Source organism: Mirounga leonina, unplaced genomic scaffold (genome assembly GCF_011800145.1).
Source record: "Mirounga leonina isolate KUSES-001 unplaced genomic scaffold, KU_Mleo_1.0 Mir_173, whole genome shotgun sequence".
In the NCBI taxonomy this organism is placed as follows: domain Eukaryota; kingdom Metazoa; phylum Chordata; class Mammalia; order Carnivora; family Phocidae; genus Mirounga; species Mirounga leonina.
The window spans coordinates 45,491,769-45,506,793 of record NW_023270447.1 but is presented as its reverse complement, the minus strand read 5'-3'; the positions used below and the strand labels follow the sequence as shown (position 1 = coordinate 45,506,793).

Sequence of the window (15,025 nt, the reverse complement as noted above, 5' to 3'; positions counted from 1 at the left end):
TATTGTTCCATATTCTCTCTGGCATTTGGTGCTAGCAATGTTTTGGACTTTGGCCATTCTAATAAGTGTGGAGTCAATAAATATTTTTTTTCAAAAAATAATTTTTTTAAATTATAAATTAAGTTCTAAATCATTAAGAAAATAGTTATAAAATCTGTTACTTATATGATCACTTTTAGAGGATGAGGAGTAAAGGGAGAGCCTCCACAATCAAGCTCTGACTTATCCATTTCATGTTACCATCTACACTCCTCTGGGCACACTGTCCTGTCTGCTCCAGGCAGGCAATCTGCAGGTGTGTGTGTGTGTGTGTGTGCATGTGCGCGCGTGTGCGCTGGGGGAGGATGGGGGTTAGGAGGGAGATAGGAATGTACTTCGGAATCTTAATCTAAGATATTTCTTATTGCTATATTTTCTTCTTCTCTGACTACTGTGTTTTGTTCCCCAAATTTGAGATGCAAATATAGTTATATCTCTCTAATTATTACAATTAATTGCTATAGAGCCTGCTGTCAGTATTAGAAGGGAAAACAGTACCTCTACATTGACATACCCATACTTACAAGTCTTCCAGATATTAAAACATAGTAAAACTACAATAGTTTAGTCTGGTACACATATAAATAGAACAATGTCAAATTATGAAATAAACCCAAATGCATAGGGGCATTTGGTATATGACAAGTGGCATTTCAGTTTTGGGAAAACTGGATCCATGAATAAACAGAATGAGTGTGATAGCTACAATTTGGGGGGGAAAAAAGCTGGATCCCTACTTCATGCCTTACTCACAAATGACTTCTTGAAGTATCAAAATATTTAATAATTTAAAAGAAAACTATAAAAAGACAAAAAAAAATACATGATTTATTTTAACAATCTAGGAGTAGAGAAGCCCTTTTAAGCAATAACACAAAACCCTGAAACTTTAAACAAATTAGTAAGTCTGACCACATAAAAATAAAATATTTGTAAATGGCTAAAAAAAATAGAAGACAAATGAAATATCTGGGGAAATATATCTGGAACTCCTATTACATCAAAGGGATAATTTTCCTAATACCTCTAGCGTGTACAGAGGGAAATAAGAGAAAATAACTAATCCCATTGAAAATGGTCAAACTATAGGTACAAAGTTTACAAAAGAATAAAAATGGGTCTTTAAAATAAGAAATGTTCAATCTCCTCATAACGAGAAAATATACTGAGATGTCACTTCTTTCTTTAAAACTGGCAAAGCTCCATAGTTCGAAAACACTTGGATAGTGAGGGAAATAAGCACTCTCGGGTATTGTTGATGAGGTTGTGCATCCCCACAAACACCACAGGAAGACACTGTGCGTACCTCTCAAAATTATACACATATACACTCTTTGACCTAGCACTTCCACTCCCTTGTAGTCAATGACCAGATGCACTTGCACAAGTGTTTATGTCTCTTATACTGCAACACCCGTCTGTATGAGCGTGGAGCAGTGAAGTAAAGCATAGGACATTCTTGCAATAGGATACCGTGTAATTATAAAAGAGAATGAGGAAATTCTTCATGTCCTTTATCTTTATGAGATACAATCATCACAAGCAAATATGTCTTTATATTAAAAAGCACATGTTCTTGAGTAAAACAGTCAGAAACGCAGTAGCATATACTAGCTGATTCCATCCATATGGCATTCGAGACCAGGGGAAACGAGCAGACAGTGATAAGAGTGAGAATAGCAATGACCTCGGGGAGAGACTGAGAAGAAGCACAAGGGAGATGCCGGGGTGCTAGAAATACATGTCTTGATGTGGATGATGATTATAAGAGTATATACTGGAAGGCAAATTTATCATCTGTACATAAAATTTCTGTACCTCACTGTGGATGTTTCATCTTAGTTAAAAAATACAAGCAAGATATAGAACAGCATGTGTAATACTCTATATTGTACACAAAATAAGCAAAAGAGAAAAATATATAGGTCTCTATATGTATTTCTTTAAACTTGCATAGAATATTTCCACACAAGAAACTGAGGAGGGTTTCTGGGTGACTAGGAACAGAGGTGAGAGGGTGACCCCTCACTATCTACCTTATACTACTTTTGCATTTTAAAATCATGTGAATATATTGCCTTATCAGTATATGTTGAGTTAAAATTTTAAAAACATGTCACCTAGAATTGCCTAGGACCCCCTGAAGCTTACTCAGTCCTACTTACAAATGCCAGGCCAGGCTGAAAGAAAAGTAAAGGGTCTAAAAGCCCTCTGCTGACTTTGACTCTCATGCCACATGAGGTCACTATTGAGGCTGGACCTGTGAGATCCGACAGACCGTGGTCCACCACCAGCCCCCTACCGCTTCCCAGGGCAGCAATCATCACAATTGCTTAGACTTTTAGGCTGACCAAGGTCACATACCTAGATGCCCATTTTATTCATTCATTTAAAAATATTTACAAGTGCCCATTAGGTGTCTAGGCAGAGGGGACACAGTAGCTCATATTTCTAATTGAGAAAGAAAACAAGCAAATGAACAACAAAAATAGAATATGTCAGATGGTGACAAGTGCAAGGAAGAGAAACAAGACAAGGCACAGTGATAAAGTTCCAAGGGGGAGGGTGGTGAGGCAAGTTCTGGCTATTCTAGGTGGGTGGCTTGCAGAAGGCCTCAGCGGTGAGGTAGTTTCTGAAATCCGAATGAAACAAGGAGACAGGCATTGTGAATATCTGGAGGTAGAGTTCAAAGCAGAGAGAAGAGCCAGTGCGAAAGTCCCAATGCCAGAGCATGCTTGTCATGGCTGAGAAACATCAAGAAGGCCAGTGTGGCAGGGGCAGAGAGAACCAAACAGAAGAATAGAAACAGGGAACAAGAGAGCTAAGCAGAGGCCAGATCATAAGGCATACTGGCAGCTATGTAAAGACCTCGACTTTTACTCTGAGCAAGATGAGAAACCAGTGGAGGGGTTTGAGCAGAGAGAATTAAGAGATTGTTCCTTGGACCTATTAAATGGAGATGTCAGGTTAGATATACAAGTCTGGGCTTTATGAAAGAGAGTGAGGCTGAATATGTAAATCTGGAAGTCACCATGTTTCTCTTACCTCCTAGTGAGTTACTCTGGGGCCATTAGGCTCTTTGGAGTCCTTTCTTGCCAGCACACCTTGGTCAGGTCTGCCTCAGTCTACTCAGTCAGGGTCCCTTCCGTCACAATGTGTGAAGCAGGTATTTGGGTATCTACTCCTCTATCTCAGCAGGCAAATGGATCTATCCCTGCCTGAAGACTCCATGTGTCAGAGGATCTAAGGAACATAGCTTTTGTGTTCCTTCCAATCTAAGTCACATGGATACACCCATGTGTGCTCAAGTCCAGTTATGCTCTTCTGCTAAGACAGTACATGCATACTCACCTTGATTTTTATATTTCCTTAGTCAGGAGGGAGCACTTAACTGAATCTCCTCTGAAACAAAAAGGACTGCTTTGTCTACCCACACAATAGCTATACAGACAGCCTAATACCACTAAAAGTTTTTAGTTATGCTTTACTACGACTTCCATGACATTTCTATAACCTTTCACTATCTTTTTTTTTAAAGATTTTACTTACTTACTTACTTACTTACTTACTTACTTACTTACTTACTTATTTATTTATTTATTGAGAGAGAGTATGAGCAGGGGCAGAGGGACAAGCAGACTCCCCACTTAGCACAGACCCGACACCAGGCTCCATCCCAGGACCCTGAGATCATGACCTGAGCCGAAGTCAGACACTTAACTGACTGGGCCACCCAGGCACCCCTCTTTCACTATCTTTTGTAGATCTCTTTAAATTAGTTTATTTTTTAAATGATCTCTACACCCAATGTGGGGCTCAAACTCACAACCCCAAGATCAAGAGTCTCATGCTCTACCAACTAAGCCAGCCAGGTGCCCCTCTTTTGTAGATCTCTTAAACATTTTCCCATCTTTGTCTATTCCTCCCCTACTAACATCTGAATTATCCATCTGCTCCTGTTTTAAATAGATGTGCTTCCAATATTTAAGATCCTAAAATCAAGGCTCAGCCTTCTTAGTTATTAGCTGAATGACTGTGAGAAATGCACTTCATTTCTATAAGTCTCAGTTTCTTTACTTTATAATGAATTCCTCTGTCTCTAAAAATAGAGTGATTTATATTTTTGTTTATACTTTTTATAGTTTTCAACTTAAATTGATAATGAAGACGATGATACCTATCTGCTGATGCCCTGGTGAACTAGGGGCACTTCATGCTCTTTGCAGGGCAAGAAGGAAAAAGTTGGCAAGTGAAGGTGGCAATATCCAGGTGTGGATATAATTCCCAGCATGCATGTAGTAGAAAGAACATATGTATTATTTTATTATTATTATTATTATTATTATTATTATTATTAGGCTAAATTGGCCATTAATTAACTAGCTGTGTGACCTTGAGAAAACTTACCTAACCTCTCTGAGATACTGATTGCTCATCTGTGAAACACAGGCAATACTAATTTTATTCATGGGATAGTTATAAGGAATATTTAAATGTGATGAGGATAAACCTCAGTATTGCATCTCATATCTTCACAGTGATGCAAAACACTCCATAAACTTAGGTTATATTATTCCCATCTCCATCAGGGAGAAATGTCAGGTGGAGCAGGCCAGGTGGAGGATCCAGGGAGAAAGTGAGCACCAGGTGAAGGCAAACCAGAAATTCAGGTACAGAGGCCAAGGGAGTTCTCAAGTGTTCAGAAGTTAAGTAGAAGAAGGTAAGTATAACAGAGATTCAAACTTGAAATAGTAATATTTCGTCCAGGTCAAACTAGAAACAAGCATGTATTGCATTTGCTGGTACCAGGGAAGTGGTAGAACACAGTGATCAGGAGGTTGAATTTTGTGCAAGGCAGACATAGGTTTCAATCCTGACTCTGGAACATACTGGCTGTGGAACCTCTGTTCCCCAAACTGCAATTCTTCATCCACAAGGAAAAAGATAAAAGTGATAGAATTTGGTCACTGAACCCTCACCCCAGACCCCAGTGACATCATCCTCATGGCTGCATCAGGGAGAGGAGTCTTGAGAGGCAGAGCACCGTGGAGAGGAGTCCTCAGTCCCTGACAGACCTGGCTTGACTTTTAGCTTAGATATTTATTATGTGACCTTGGATAAGTGTCTTAATCTTGAGCCTGGGCTTCCTCTGCTATTAATTGCAGACAGTAATAATTTCTAACTGAGATAAGGTAAGCAAAACACTATTACAATGACTGGCATGTGGCATGTGCTCAAAACATGGTGACCACTGTTGTTTATGGTTGCTCTTTACCAAGCCCTGTGCTACGTGTTGGGGATACAATGTGGACAAGAACACATTTCACACTACCCAACATGACACCCTTCAACTATTTAAAGACAGTTATCACATTTCTCTACTCCATATCTACCCCAGTATTCTCTTCTCCTATTTCTCAGCTATTCCCTTCATGACAAGATTTCCCACACTGACCTGTCCTCCCTGGCCTTTTTGCTAGATGAGCTCTGTCTATCAATGCTCTTTTATAATACAGTACCCACAAGGAGACATCTAGCCATGATGTGATCAACCTGGAATATCATCAGATAAGGATTTGGCTTTGACCTTAACCCTATACTTCAATTGATCCAGCCAACATTTCTATTAGTTTCTTTATTCCTACAATAGTCACAAAGGAAACCACAACTGAGCCCCCTGAATTCACCGGTACAGTGCATAGCCTGAGAAAATATTCAGTTGTCTTAAGCAAGCTTAAAAGTAAAGACGCAGAGATCCTATATGAGAACCAAAGTAGAATCATGGAGCATGAAGAGCCCTCTACACCCCCTTATTCTTTAAGCAGCCAGGATGGCTTTACTTTAGTACCAACAAGAAGATGGATATTTCAGCAAGGGGGGTGGGAGTGGCATTAACATGACTAAGAATACAAATACTTAACCCCAAAGAAATAAGCTTTAAAAATATTTTAAAGGTGGACTACCTAATAAAGTTGAGAAGATCTTTATTAATTTCAAATATCCTTTTTTACAGCTCATAAATCCTCCCAGAGCAAGGGTATAGTGAGAGCAGATTTATTCCCTCCTACAAACGCAGAGCCTCTCCCAAAGCCTCCAGATAACCTAAAGGGTCATCAAAAGCAGCAGCTTTAAGACAGTCAACAGGTGGTTACTACAACCTCATAATTTAAACAACCCCTTTTTAAATTAGAAAAAAAAAAAGAGTCCTAAAATATAGATCATATTCTCTGAACATTCATGAGGACCATTTTCTACTCTTTGATTTATGTGCCTAGGCCTGAGTGTCAGAGGCCTGAGAAATCACAGCTGGATTAAAGAGATGAGTTTAGCATGAAAGTCGCATTTTATTTTATAAAAGAAGCTCAAGCATCAGGGTTTGAATGGCTCGGCACCTCTTTAATCAAACCAGGGCTGCTCAGTCCAGGGCTTTGTAAGTGAGCTAATTAGTAATGTGCCAGAAACTTACCTGGTTAATCAAATGATTAATCACTCAGTAGACTTCATTCCTCTTGTTTCCTGGCTGTCTTTGGCTCTTCTATTTGGTTTTTTGTATTTTTTTTGAAATTAGCATTTTAATAGCTGGCAGTCACCATTCAGGGTAAAAAATGGCATTGTCCCATTTTAACCATTTTTTTGTACAAATAAAAATGAGACAGAGGAGATTTTTTTATAGAACTATGAAAAGAATAGTCCTCAACCACGGCTTGACCAAAAAAAAAAATTTTAAGCCATTTCTGAGGAAATTCGGTATTTGGGCAGAAGAGAATTTGAAGTGCTATGGAAGGTTTGAGCATCCTTTTACATGTACAATCTTGGTTGGAAAAAGAGTTTCTGAAAAAAAAAATCACATGACCATAAATTAGCTGACTAGATTTCCATGTTTCTTCCTTTTATTTATTTATTTTATATTTAAAGTAACTTTTAAAGGGACAAGAAAGTTGGCCATTTTGAAAAATTCTAACATAGAGAATAAAAATGTACATTTCATAGTTTTATTGAACAAGTGATTAAGTTAACTTTAAACACACCTTTAAACCCTCCATACTTTGAAACAAGGCATATTTTAAAAAAGAATAAATATATACCCTTAACTGAAATGTTCCAGCTCTGATCTTTGCCAGATTAATAATACTCATAAAGTCTAGGTATCTAAACACTGTTAAGGGGCTCAATTATCTTTTTAAAAGATAATATTATAATGGTCTAATTGCAATTCAATATCTTAAAATAGTTGTCAGTCATAAACACACATAAAGAGCTAAGAAGTAAAACAAACCCATCAGTTACCAGCAATTCCCTCATTATGTCATTGCAGTCATCCGTGACAACCTGCCCTCCCATTCTGACTATATGACCCATTGGCCCACTTTCATAGCCCTTCACCAGGCACCAAAGGAAAGCATTCTCTGATAACTCCAATGGCATTTTAAATGAAGGACAATATAACAGTTACAAATTTTATTTCAATAATTCTTGTGTTTGGACATTCACATAAATTTTCTTCCATGCCACACATGTAAAATTCCCATGTGTAGTACAGAGAAGGTGATCAAATAAATATTTTGCTTTTCTAAAGGCCAGTGTAGGTAGATCTTAAAGGTAGATGTGAATGACTCAAAGTGTAAATAGGCCTCCATCCTATAAGGCTGGTGATGCTCAGCCCTTCAAGAAATAGCAACATTTCTACATGAAATTTTTCAAACTGCATGACTCATCATCTCTTCAAAGACCCTGGTCTTTTGTCAGAGTGAACCATCGTTTCTGATGAGAGAGGGTCAAGCACTTCAGGAGTGGTATGTGAGTAGTGGGTTGGGGCGGAGATCAAATGAGAACTGAGGGTTGACAAACATTACTAGGTGTACTAAAAAGCAAACAGAAGTTTTAAAGAAAGGAGTATTCTTATTACTTAAGGCAAAATGGAGAAAACACGGGAGAGTGAGAATCCTACTAGAGGAACCAGGTTTCATCCATTGTTTCTTTATTAACTCCTATCCAGAATGGTCAGGTCTTCTAGATGTCTATAATAAAGGCAGAAATTAGCTTTGAGACAAAAGTGTGATTATCAAGAAGACTCATAAAATGAAGGAGTCTTCAACAAATGCCTCTAAATTAAAGGATTCTTTGATAACTGGAAAGCAGAGTCGTCAAAAAAGAATTCAAGATAACAACTAAGTCTGCACCTTATTCCCCAGTTAGTCCATCCAAACAGAGGACGTTGGGGAGGAAATCCTGCCATTTTCCTGGACAGGACATACTCCATGGCCCTAGAAATATTGAGAATCCCATCAAGTTATTGGCTTCCTCTTCTTCAATTTTACCCGTCTCCTCCCAGTTACCAACCAACCTCCAGAATGATCTTCGTAAAACTCATGATCAATCGTGCTGCCTTGGACTGGCTCCCAGACCATCCAGCATCTTCCCCTACTGTCCTCCTCACCCTTGTTGCCATCATTCCTTCACCCACACTTCAGGCTCTGAGTTAGGTTTACTGGAACATCCAAAAGTTTTGTGGCATTTTGCATCCACTGGACTAACACTAACCACCTGCAAGAAATCTCTTTCAAGTAATTTCTGGAATTCCACAAGCAGATCTCACTCCTGAAGAAGTGCTAAACCTGACACCAGGCACCACAGTGCTGGCTGCTCCTCTGTGCTCCCCAGTCAAGCCGGAGACCAAGGTTCGTGGCTGTTCTACCTCTGTTCTGACAAGCCCCACATTCAGTGACTTAGACTTCAATGTGCCAAAGCATCAACACAATTTTATGGTCAAATGGAGGAGAATATTTATATTCCTTTTGTATAAATCTCCAACAATGAGGAGGCATGGAGGGGGTTACCAAGATGTATATCTTCTATACAAAAGTTTGCAGAGATTTAAGCAGTTATTTCTATTTTTACATATGGCAACACCGTGTTCCAAAGAGCCAGCTTTCAAAAGAGTCCAAGGCAAGCTAGGAGATAAACCCAAATGACAAACTCTGTACTATATTCAGAGCTATTGCTCTCTGGCCTCTGAAGGTAAAGCTTGTTATTGTACCAAGATCTTTGGGTAGGATTCCTTCTCAATAGAGGATAAGGTCTTTCTTAGGGATTTGCTATCCCCTCCCCAAAACCTGAAGTCACTCCAGGGCTTCTCCAGACATTCTGAGATATGTCTGTCTGGATCCCACAAGTGGAAACATCATGATTTCTTTCACAGGAGGATTCTCAATAGCCCCAAAAATAGAGCTCCATCAGGCCTGAATCTGCAGTTTTCCAGACACTCCCAGACATGCCTGGATCCATGAACAGACATGGCCCATGCTCAAGCTGAGACCCCACTCCACCTTAATTTATGGGTTGGGTGGAAGAAAAAAGTATCTGTGGAAAAGGAGGTATTTGAGCCATACTTTGAAGTAAGAGTAGGATTTATGCAAACACAGCAGCAAATGACTCACGAAGAGGAGGCGTGACAGAGAAAACAGAACCATTACAGAGGCTAAATATCAAAATAATCCATTTTAATCAATGTTGTTATGATGTTCAGAGAAGGACATACTGACATTCTTTGAGATCATACTGACTCACGGTAACAACTCAACAAATATTGTTGAACGAATGAATATGTGAGTGAGTGAATTATTTCATTTTCTTTAAGCAAATGGAATTTGGCTCTGAGGTCCTACTTGGTAGGGGCAGGGGGGATTCAGTTTGAGTCACTTTTGAGGGGGATTTCCTTCCCTTCCTAGGGTTTTAAAAACAATCTTGGATGCTTAGATGATATTCACAAAACAAGGTATTACTCCATGGTGTTCATCATCTTTACTTACGTCCATTCTGTACATGATGCTACTGGGCCAAAGGTCCTCTGCCATCTAGCAGATGATGGCCTTCCAGGTGGCTCAGAGATGCTCCATAGCAGGCCTCTCCACTCAACACAGGCCCAGTCACAGACACAATGCCTGCTCCAAACGCCTCAGTGTTGGCAGCTGGCCTTCACAGTCCTCTCACAGACATCTCCCCATACTTGGTGTGTAGATCATGGATCTCTGCCATTCACAGAAACACCCCAAATCCTAACTAACCCTGTCAGGCACGAGGGAAATCCATCCTTCCACTTCCAGATTAACCCTTTCTATCCTTCGAATCACAGCACCAGCCTCTCTCCACAAAGTTATAAGCCCAAATAGAATCATGAGTGTTTTTCTGTAGGGGGCTTCACAGCTTCTGTTTTTAACCCTGACACCTAAAAACGAGCAATCCCTTAGATCAGAGCACAGAGATTTGGCTCTTCCATTAAGGGAGGGGAAAGAACCTCTTGTCCTTTCAAGTTGAGCTAGTAGCCAGAACAAAACCCAAAATACTGTTGGAGCATAGTACTTTGCCCCCACCTTCTCACTGATTCCTGCAATACTGTGGATTAGAGTGTCCTAGAAAGAACTCTGAATCTGGAGTCAGAAGACTCCACCATACTGGACCTGCTTCAGCTCATCAGGGATGGCTCCATTTTCTCTTGTGTAAAAGTTGTCACATTGACCCCTTAAAACCATCATGGAGTTCAAATTTAAAAAAGAATTGTATAAATGCTGAGAGCCAGACAAAGAGTGCTTGCTCGTGTGGACAATGCCAAGAGTCAGCAGAAACATAGATGAGCTATGCCTGTTCCCCTGTGACTCTGAAAGGAAATCCTCAGAGTTTCAGTGACCCCTCCGGCCTCAGAACAGGTGCCCCATCTCCCCCTGGGCTAGTTGGGCTGTTTCATTTTCTGGAAGGGAGTACGGGCCCTAGTGGCAACCCACAAGAAATGCCAGGCAGAAATGGGATCCCTGGGCCATGGCAGGGCAGGAAAGCAGATCTATCACCTGCACTGTGTTTGCTGTGGGGCCTGAGGCCTGAAAGACAGCTTTGTTCAGCCACCAGGTGAGCTGCAAGAGGAAGGTGCTTCTCCAGCCACTGCCACCAAGCCTCACACAAAGCACTCATTCAGAGGCCCAGACCTGGCCGTGCCCTCTGATGCTGTCTCTGACTTACTGGGTTGCCCGTACAGAGATCATTTCCCTGCTTGTGCCCCCACCCCCCACTGCTGACCCTGCTATTGCACAATGCCACTCGAAGGGCATGGGTAGAATATTACATTCCAGAGAGAAAAGGCAATGCTCAGGCTGAAAAGACCAGGCTGTGGTGAAGGACACTCCCCTTTCACCACAGAGCTCCCTGTGTCCCTGCAGACAATAGGCCTCTGTGCAGGCCCATCTCCTAATGCAAGGACTGCTTACATGTTTTCATCTTTGGAAACTTCAAACTGCTCAGTCCCCAGGAATGGCTGTACAAGGAAGCATCTGTCTAGGAGGGAAAGGGAGAAGTAGAGGTGAGATATGTCCCTTCAAAATAATCTCCCAGCCAGGTTTATTTATTCCCATGAACAAGGCCAGCTTTTTGCCAGTTCATTCTTCTATTCATTTAAATGGTCAACATCTATAGATCATCACCTATGTTCTAGGCACCTGGCTAGGCATCTCTAGCAAGAAATCTTACGGTTATGCCTAGCCCTAGACTGAAAAATTAAATAAGACTGCCCTGCCCATAAGCAAATGGTGTCCAAGTGTCTGAAAAAAGCGTTTTGTGAATTGATTTTGTGTTGGGCATCCTTTTTTCCTACTCCATGCAGCACCTGACCTTTGCTCTGCATTCTGTTCTGGCTCCCGAATCCCTTCTGATTTATCATTGTGTAAAAATGAAAGTCAAAACATTGGGTTTCTCAGGTACTCTCTTACTGGTAAGAATGCAAAATGGTATAACCCCTGTAGAGGACAATTCGTCAGTACCAAAACTGCATATGTATTCACCTTGCCATCCAGCAAGAGCACTTCGAGGAATTTACCCTGAATATACACCTCAAATAATATGAAACTACATACGCATAAGTTTAGTTGGTGCAGCATCATTTTTATTTGCAAAACATTGGAAACCACCTAAATGCTCAAGCATGGGCGACTAGTTGAATAAACCATAGTATTACACAGTGTAGTACTAGGCTGCTGTAGAAAAGAATGGTGATCTCTATACACTGGCATAGAGTGATTTCCAGGAGATATTGTTAAGTGACAAAAGCAAAATGCAAAGTAACATATATAACATGTATTTACATAGAATAAAAAGGGAAATAAGAAAACATACAAATCCCTGCTTATCTTTACCACTAAAGGGGAAAAACCAGGTTACCTACAGGTGTGAGGAAACAGAGAGAAAGGGAGGTGAAGGAGTAACTCTCCTCTGGGTACAGCTTTTTATAAAATTTTGACTTTTGGACTCTATAATGGAGGTAAGAAAAATCTATAAAAGATATTACTGGGTCAAACGACAAAGTTGGAATAAGGACAGTAGAGTACATCAAAGTATTAGATCGGTGTTTACTACAGCTGATAACCACCTTGTGGTTATGTAAGAGAGAATAATTGTTCCTAGCAAATAGGAAAAGGTAAAGGCTGTAAGATACGCAACTTCGTCCCAAATGGTTCAGAAAAGTTTGTGTGTGTGTGTCTGTATCTGTGTATGTGTGTATGCCCGTGTGTGTAACTGTGTCTGTGTTGTGTGTATATTTGTGTCTTTGTGTATCTGTGTACATGTATGTGTGCATCTGTATTTGTGTCTGTGTCTGTGTATCTGTGTATGCGTGTGTTCCTGTGTGTATGTGTGTCTTCACGTGTATGTGTGTATGTGTACACATGTATGGAAGGGAAAAAGAAAGGAAATGATCAAGCAAATAGAGCAGAAGGCTAACAATAGGAGAATCTGGATAAAGAACATTTGGCTATCATTGCTACTATTCCTATTCTTGTGATTTTTTCTTCATGTTTAAAATGATTTACAATTTAAAAAATTTTTACTGTTGCGTTGGGTTTCCAGTGACTATATTTTAGAAGGGAAATGTGAACCTGATTGCCTCAAACTATCCTGCTGCTCCAGTGGATATCAGCACTTAGGAATGCAGCAGCCTCTTGACCAGCCCTGAAGTCATTCCCTGGAGATTCTGACAGGTAAGGGGGCGCCTGGGTGGCCCAGTTGGTTAAGTGTCCAGTGTCGGCTCCGGCCATGATCTCAGGGCCTAGGAATCAAGCCCCAGGTCAGGTTCCATGCTCAGCAAGGAGTCTGCATGATCCCTCCCCTTCTGCCCATGCACTCTCTAAATAAATGATTAAATCTTAAGAAAAAAAAAAAAAGATTCTGACAGGTAAGGATGCATCCTGGGTGCACTCTTCATCGCACTGGGTGGAGGGCAAAGGTAAGGGGAGTTCAAATGTCCTTGATCAGAGTAGGAGGGCTTAGAATTTGAGTCATCTTAGTCATTTAGAATAAGAATAGTTACCACATTATGCACCAGGATTGTGCCAACAACTTTATGCGCATTATCTCATTTAACCCTCACAACAGCTTTGAAAGGAGAGCACTAATGCCTTGAGAAGGAAGCTGAGATGTAGGCGGTTTAACCTGGCCTGGAATTCAGATGGTCTGGTCGCAAAGCCTGTGCTATTTAACTGCCTTGGTGTCACACCCGCCACAAAGATAGAGAGACCAGGCCCAGCTGGCAAATCTTATCGTTCTTCAGGTCTTGGTTCAGGGGCTACACCCTCTATAAAGCCTTCCTGGAGTAATGTATGCATTGATGCTGCTTTTCCTATTCTCCCACCTTCACTTGGTACACACCCCCCAAAAAGCCGATAATCTTGTGGTAATATGTGTTTGTATGTCTGTTTTACTTTCTGTACTTTGACTTCCTTGAGAACAGAAAAACTGTCTTTTCTTCTTTACAGTGCCAACACCTATCACAGGGCCTAGTCCATGACAGATAGTCTTTAAACTTCAACGGAAGTTGTATTACATTTTGTTAAATAATTACTGAGCATTTAAAACAGCTCTATAGTTTAATTCGTATAGAAATTGAGGCTTAAAGTTGAACCTTGAGTCCACAGCTTGATAAGTTTTCCTGCAAAGGTTAATATGACCTTAAATCTCATTAATAGAAGAATCATACGTAGAAAGAGAAAATGGATGACCCAATCTACACCAGCTAATCAGGCCAAATACAGGGACATAAACTGACTTCTACATCCACATAGAGGCAGATGTAGTCAAGCTGGATGGAGCCTGAGGGCAGGACAAAAGCAGATGGCACTCCAAGCCAAGGCTATGTAAGTGGAGACTGAAGGAACTAGGGTTAATGACAACTTAGAGGAGTATGGCTATTTCCAGATATCTTCATGCATTCACTTTTATACTTGAGCACCAAAAGATGAACTTCAGTTAGTGGGTAGATGTCACTGGGAGAAGGATTTTCGTTCAATATAGTAAGAGAATATTCTTTTCTACAGTTGTCTAAAGATGAAGTGAACTGCTTCAGATAATAGTGAACTCTCTGTCACTACAAGTATGCAACAATTGAAGACCACCATTAGGAATCTTTTAGAGGGCATTCAGTACCAACAAATAAAGAGAGTAGGCTAGATTAGTGGCTCCTATATGTTCATCTTTTGACCAATGTAAAGACATCACAGGCCCACAACAAAAGAAGCAAAACTAAAGACAAAGTAGTAAGGATTTTGCAAAGCTGAAATAATTTAAATAATTGTACTTTATTATAAAATTATGCTTTTTGGTGTTGAAATTTCCTTTTTTTTTTTTCATGAAATGACAATGATAGGAGATGGTTTTTATAATGCTTTGTCTTGACCAAAAAAAAAAAAAAAAGGCAGGTTGACAAATCTGTCTTGGTTGCCAAATGACTTCTGAAATTATAGCGAACTATGAAATTTAAAATTCTATCAGCTAATGGACCAGACAACTTCTGAGGTTCCTTCCACCCCCAGAAGGGAATGGCTCTACATCTCACAGACTCTGAATCCTTAGTGTCACCAACCAGATCCAGCAGAAATTCCCTGGCTTTAGAGTCAGACATGCCTGGCTTCACAAAATGGTTCAGCTACTCACTAAGTCAAGTGACTTTGACCAA

At 40.3% G+C, this 15,025-nt stretch overlaps 1 long non-coding RNA gene across 1 annotated transcript in view; it reads right to left on the bottom strand.

Moving 5' to 3' along the window:
* Window positions 1–9,669: 9,669 nt before the first annotated feature.
* The window catches only part of LOC118019348, a 75,836-nt gene continuing 70,480 nt past the window's right edge, over window positions 9,670–15,025 (bottom strand). Inside the window, exons 2-3 of the long non-coding RNA XR_004681663.1 lie at window positions 11,295–11,361; window positions 9,670–10,067 (exon numbers count right to left, since the gene is read on the bottom strand). This is a non-coding gene — a long non-coding RNA (uncharacterized LOC118019348). The remainder of the gene's footprint in view (window positions 10,068–11,294; window positions 11,362–15,025) is intronic.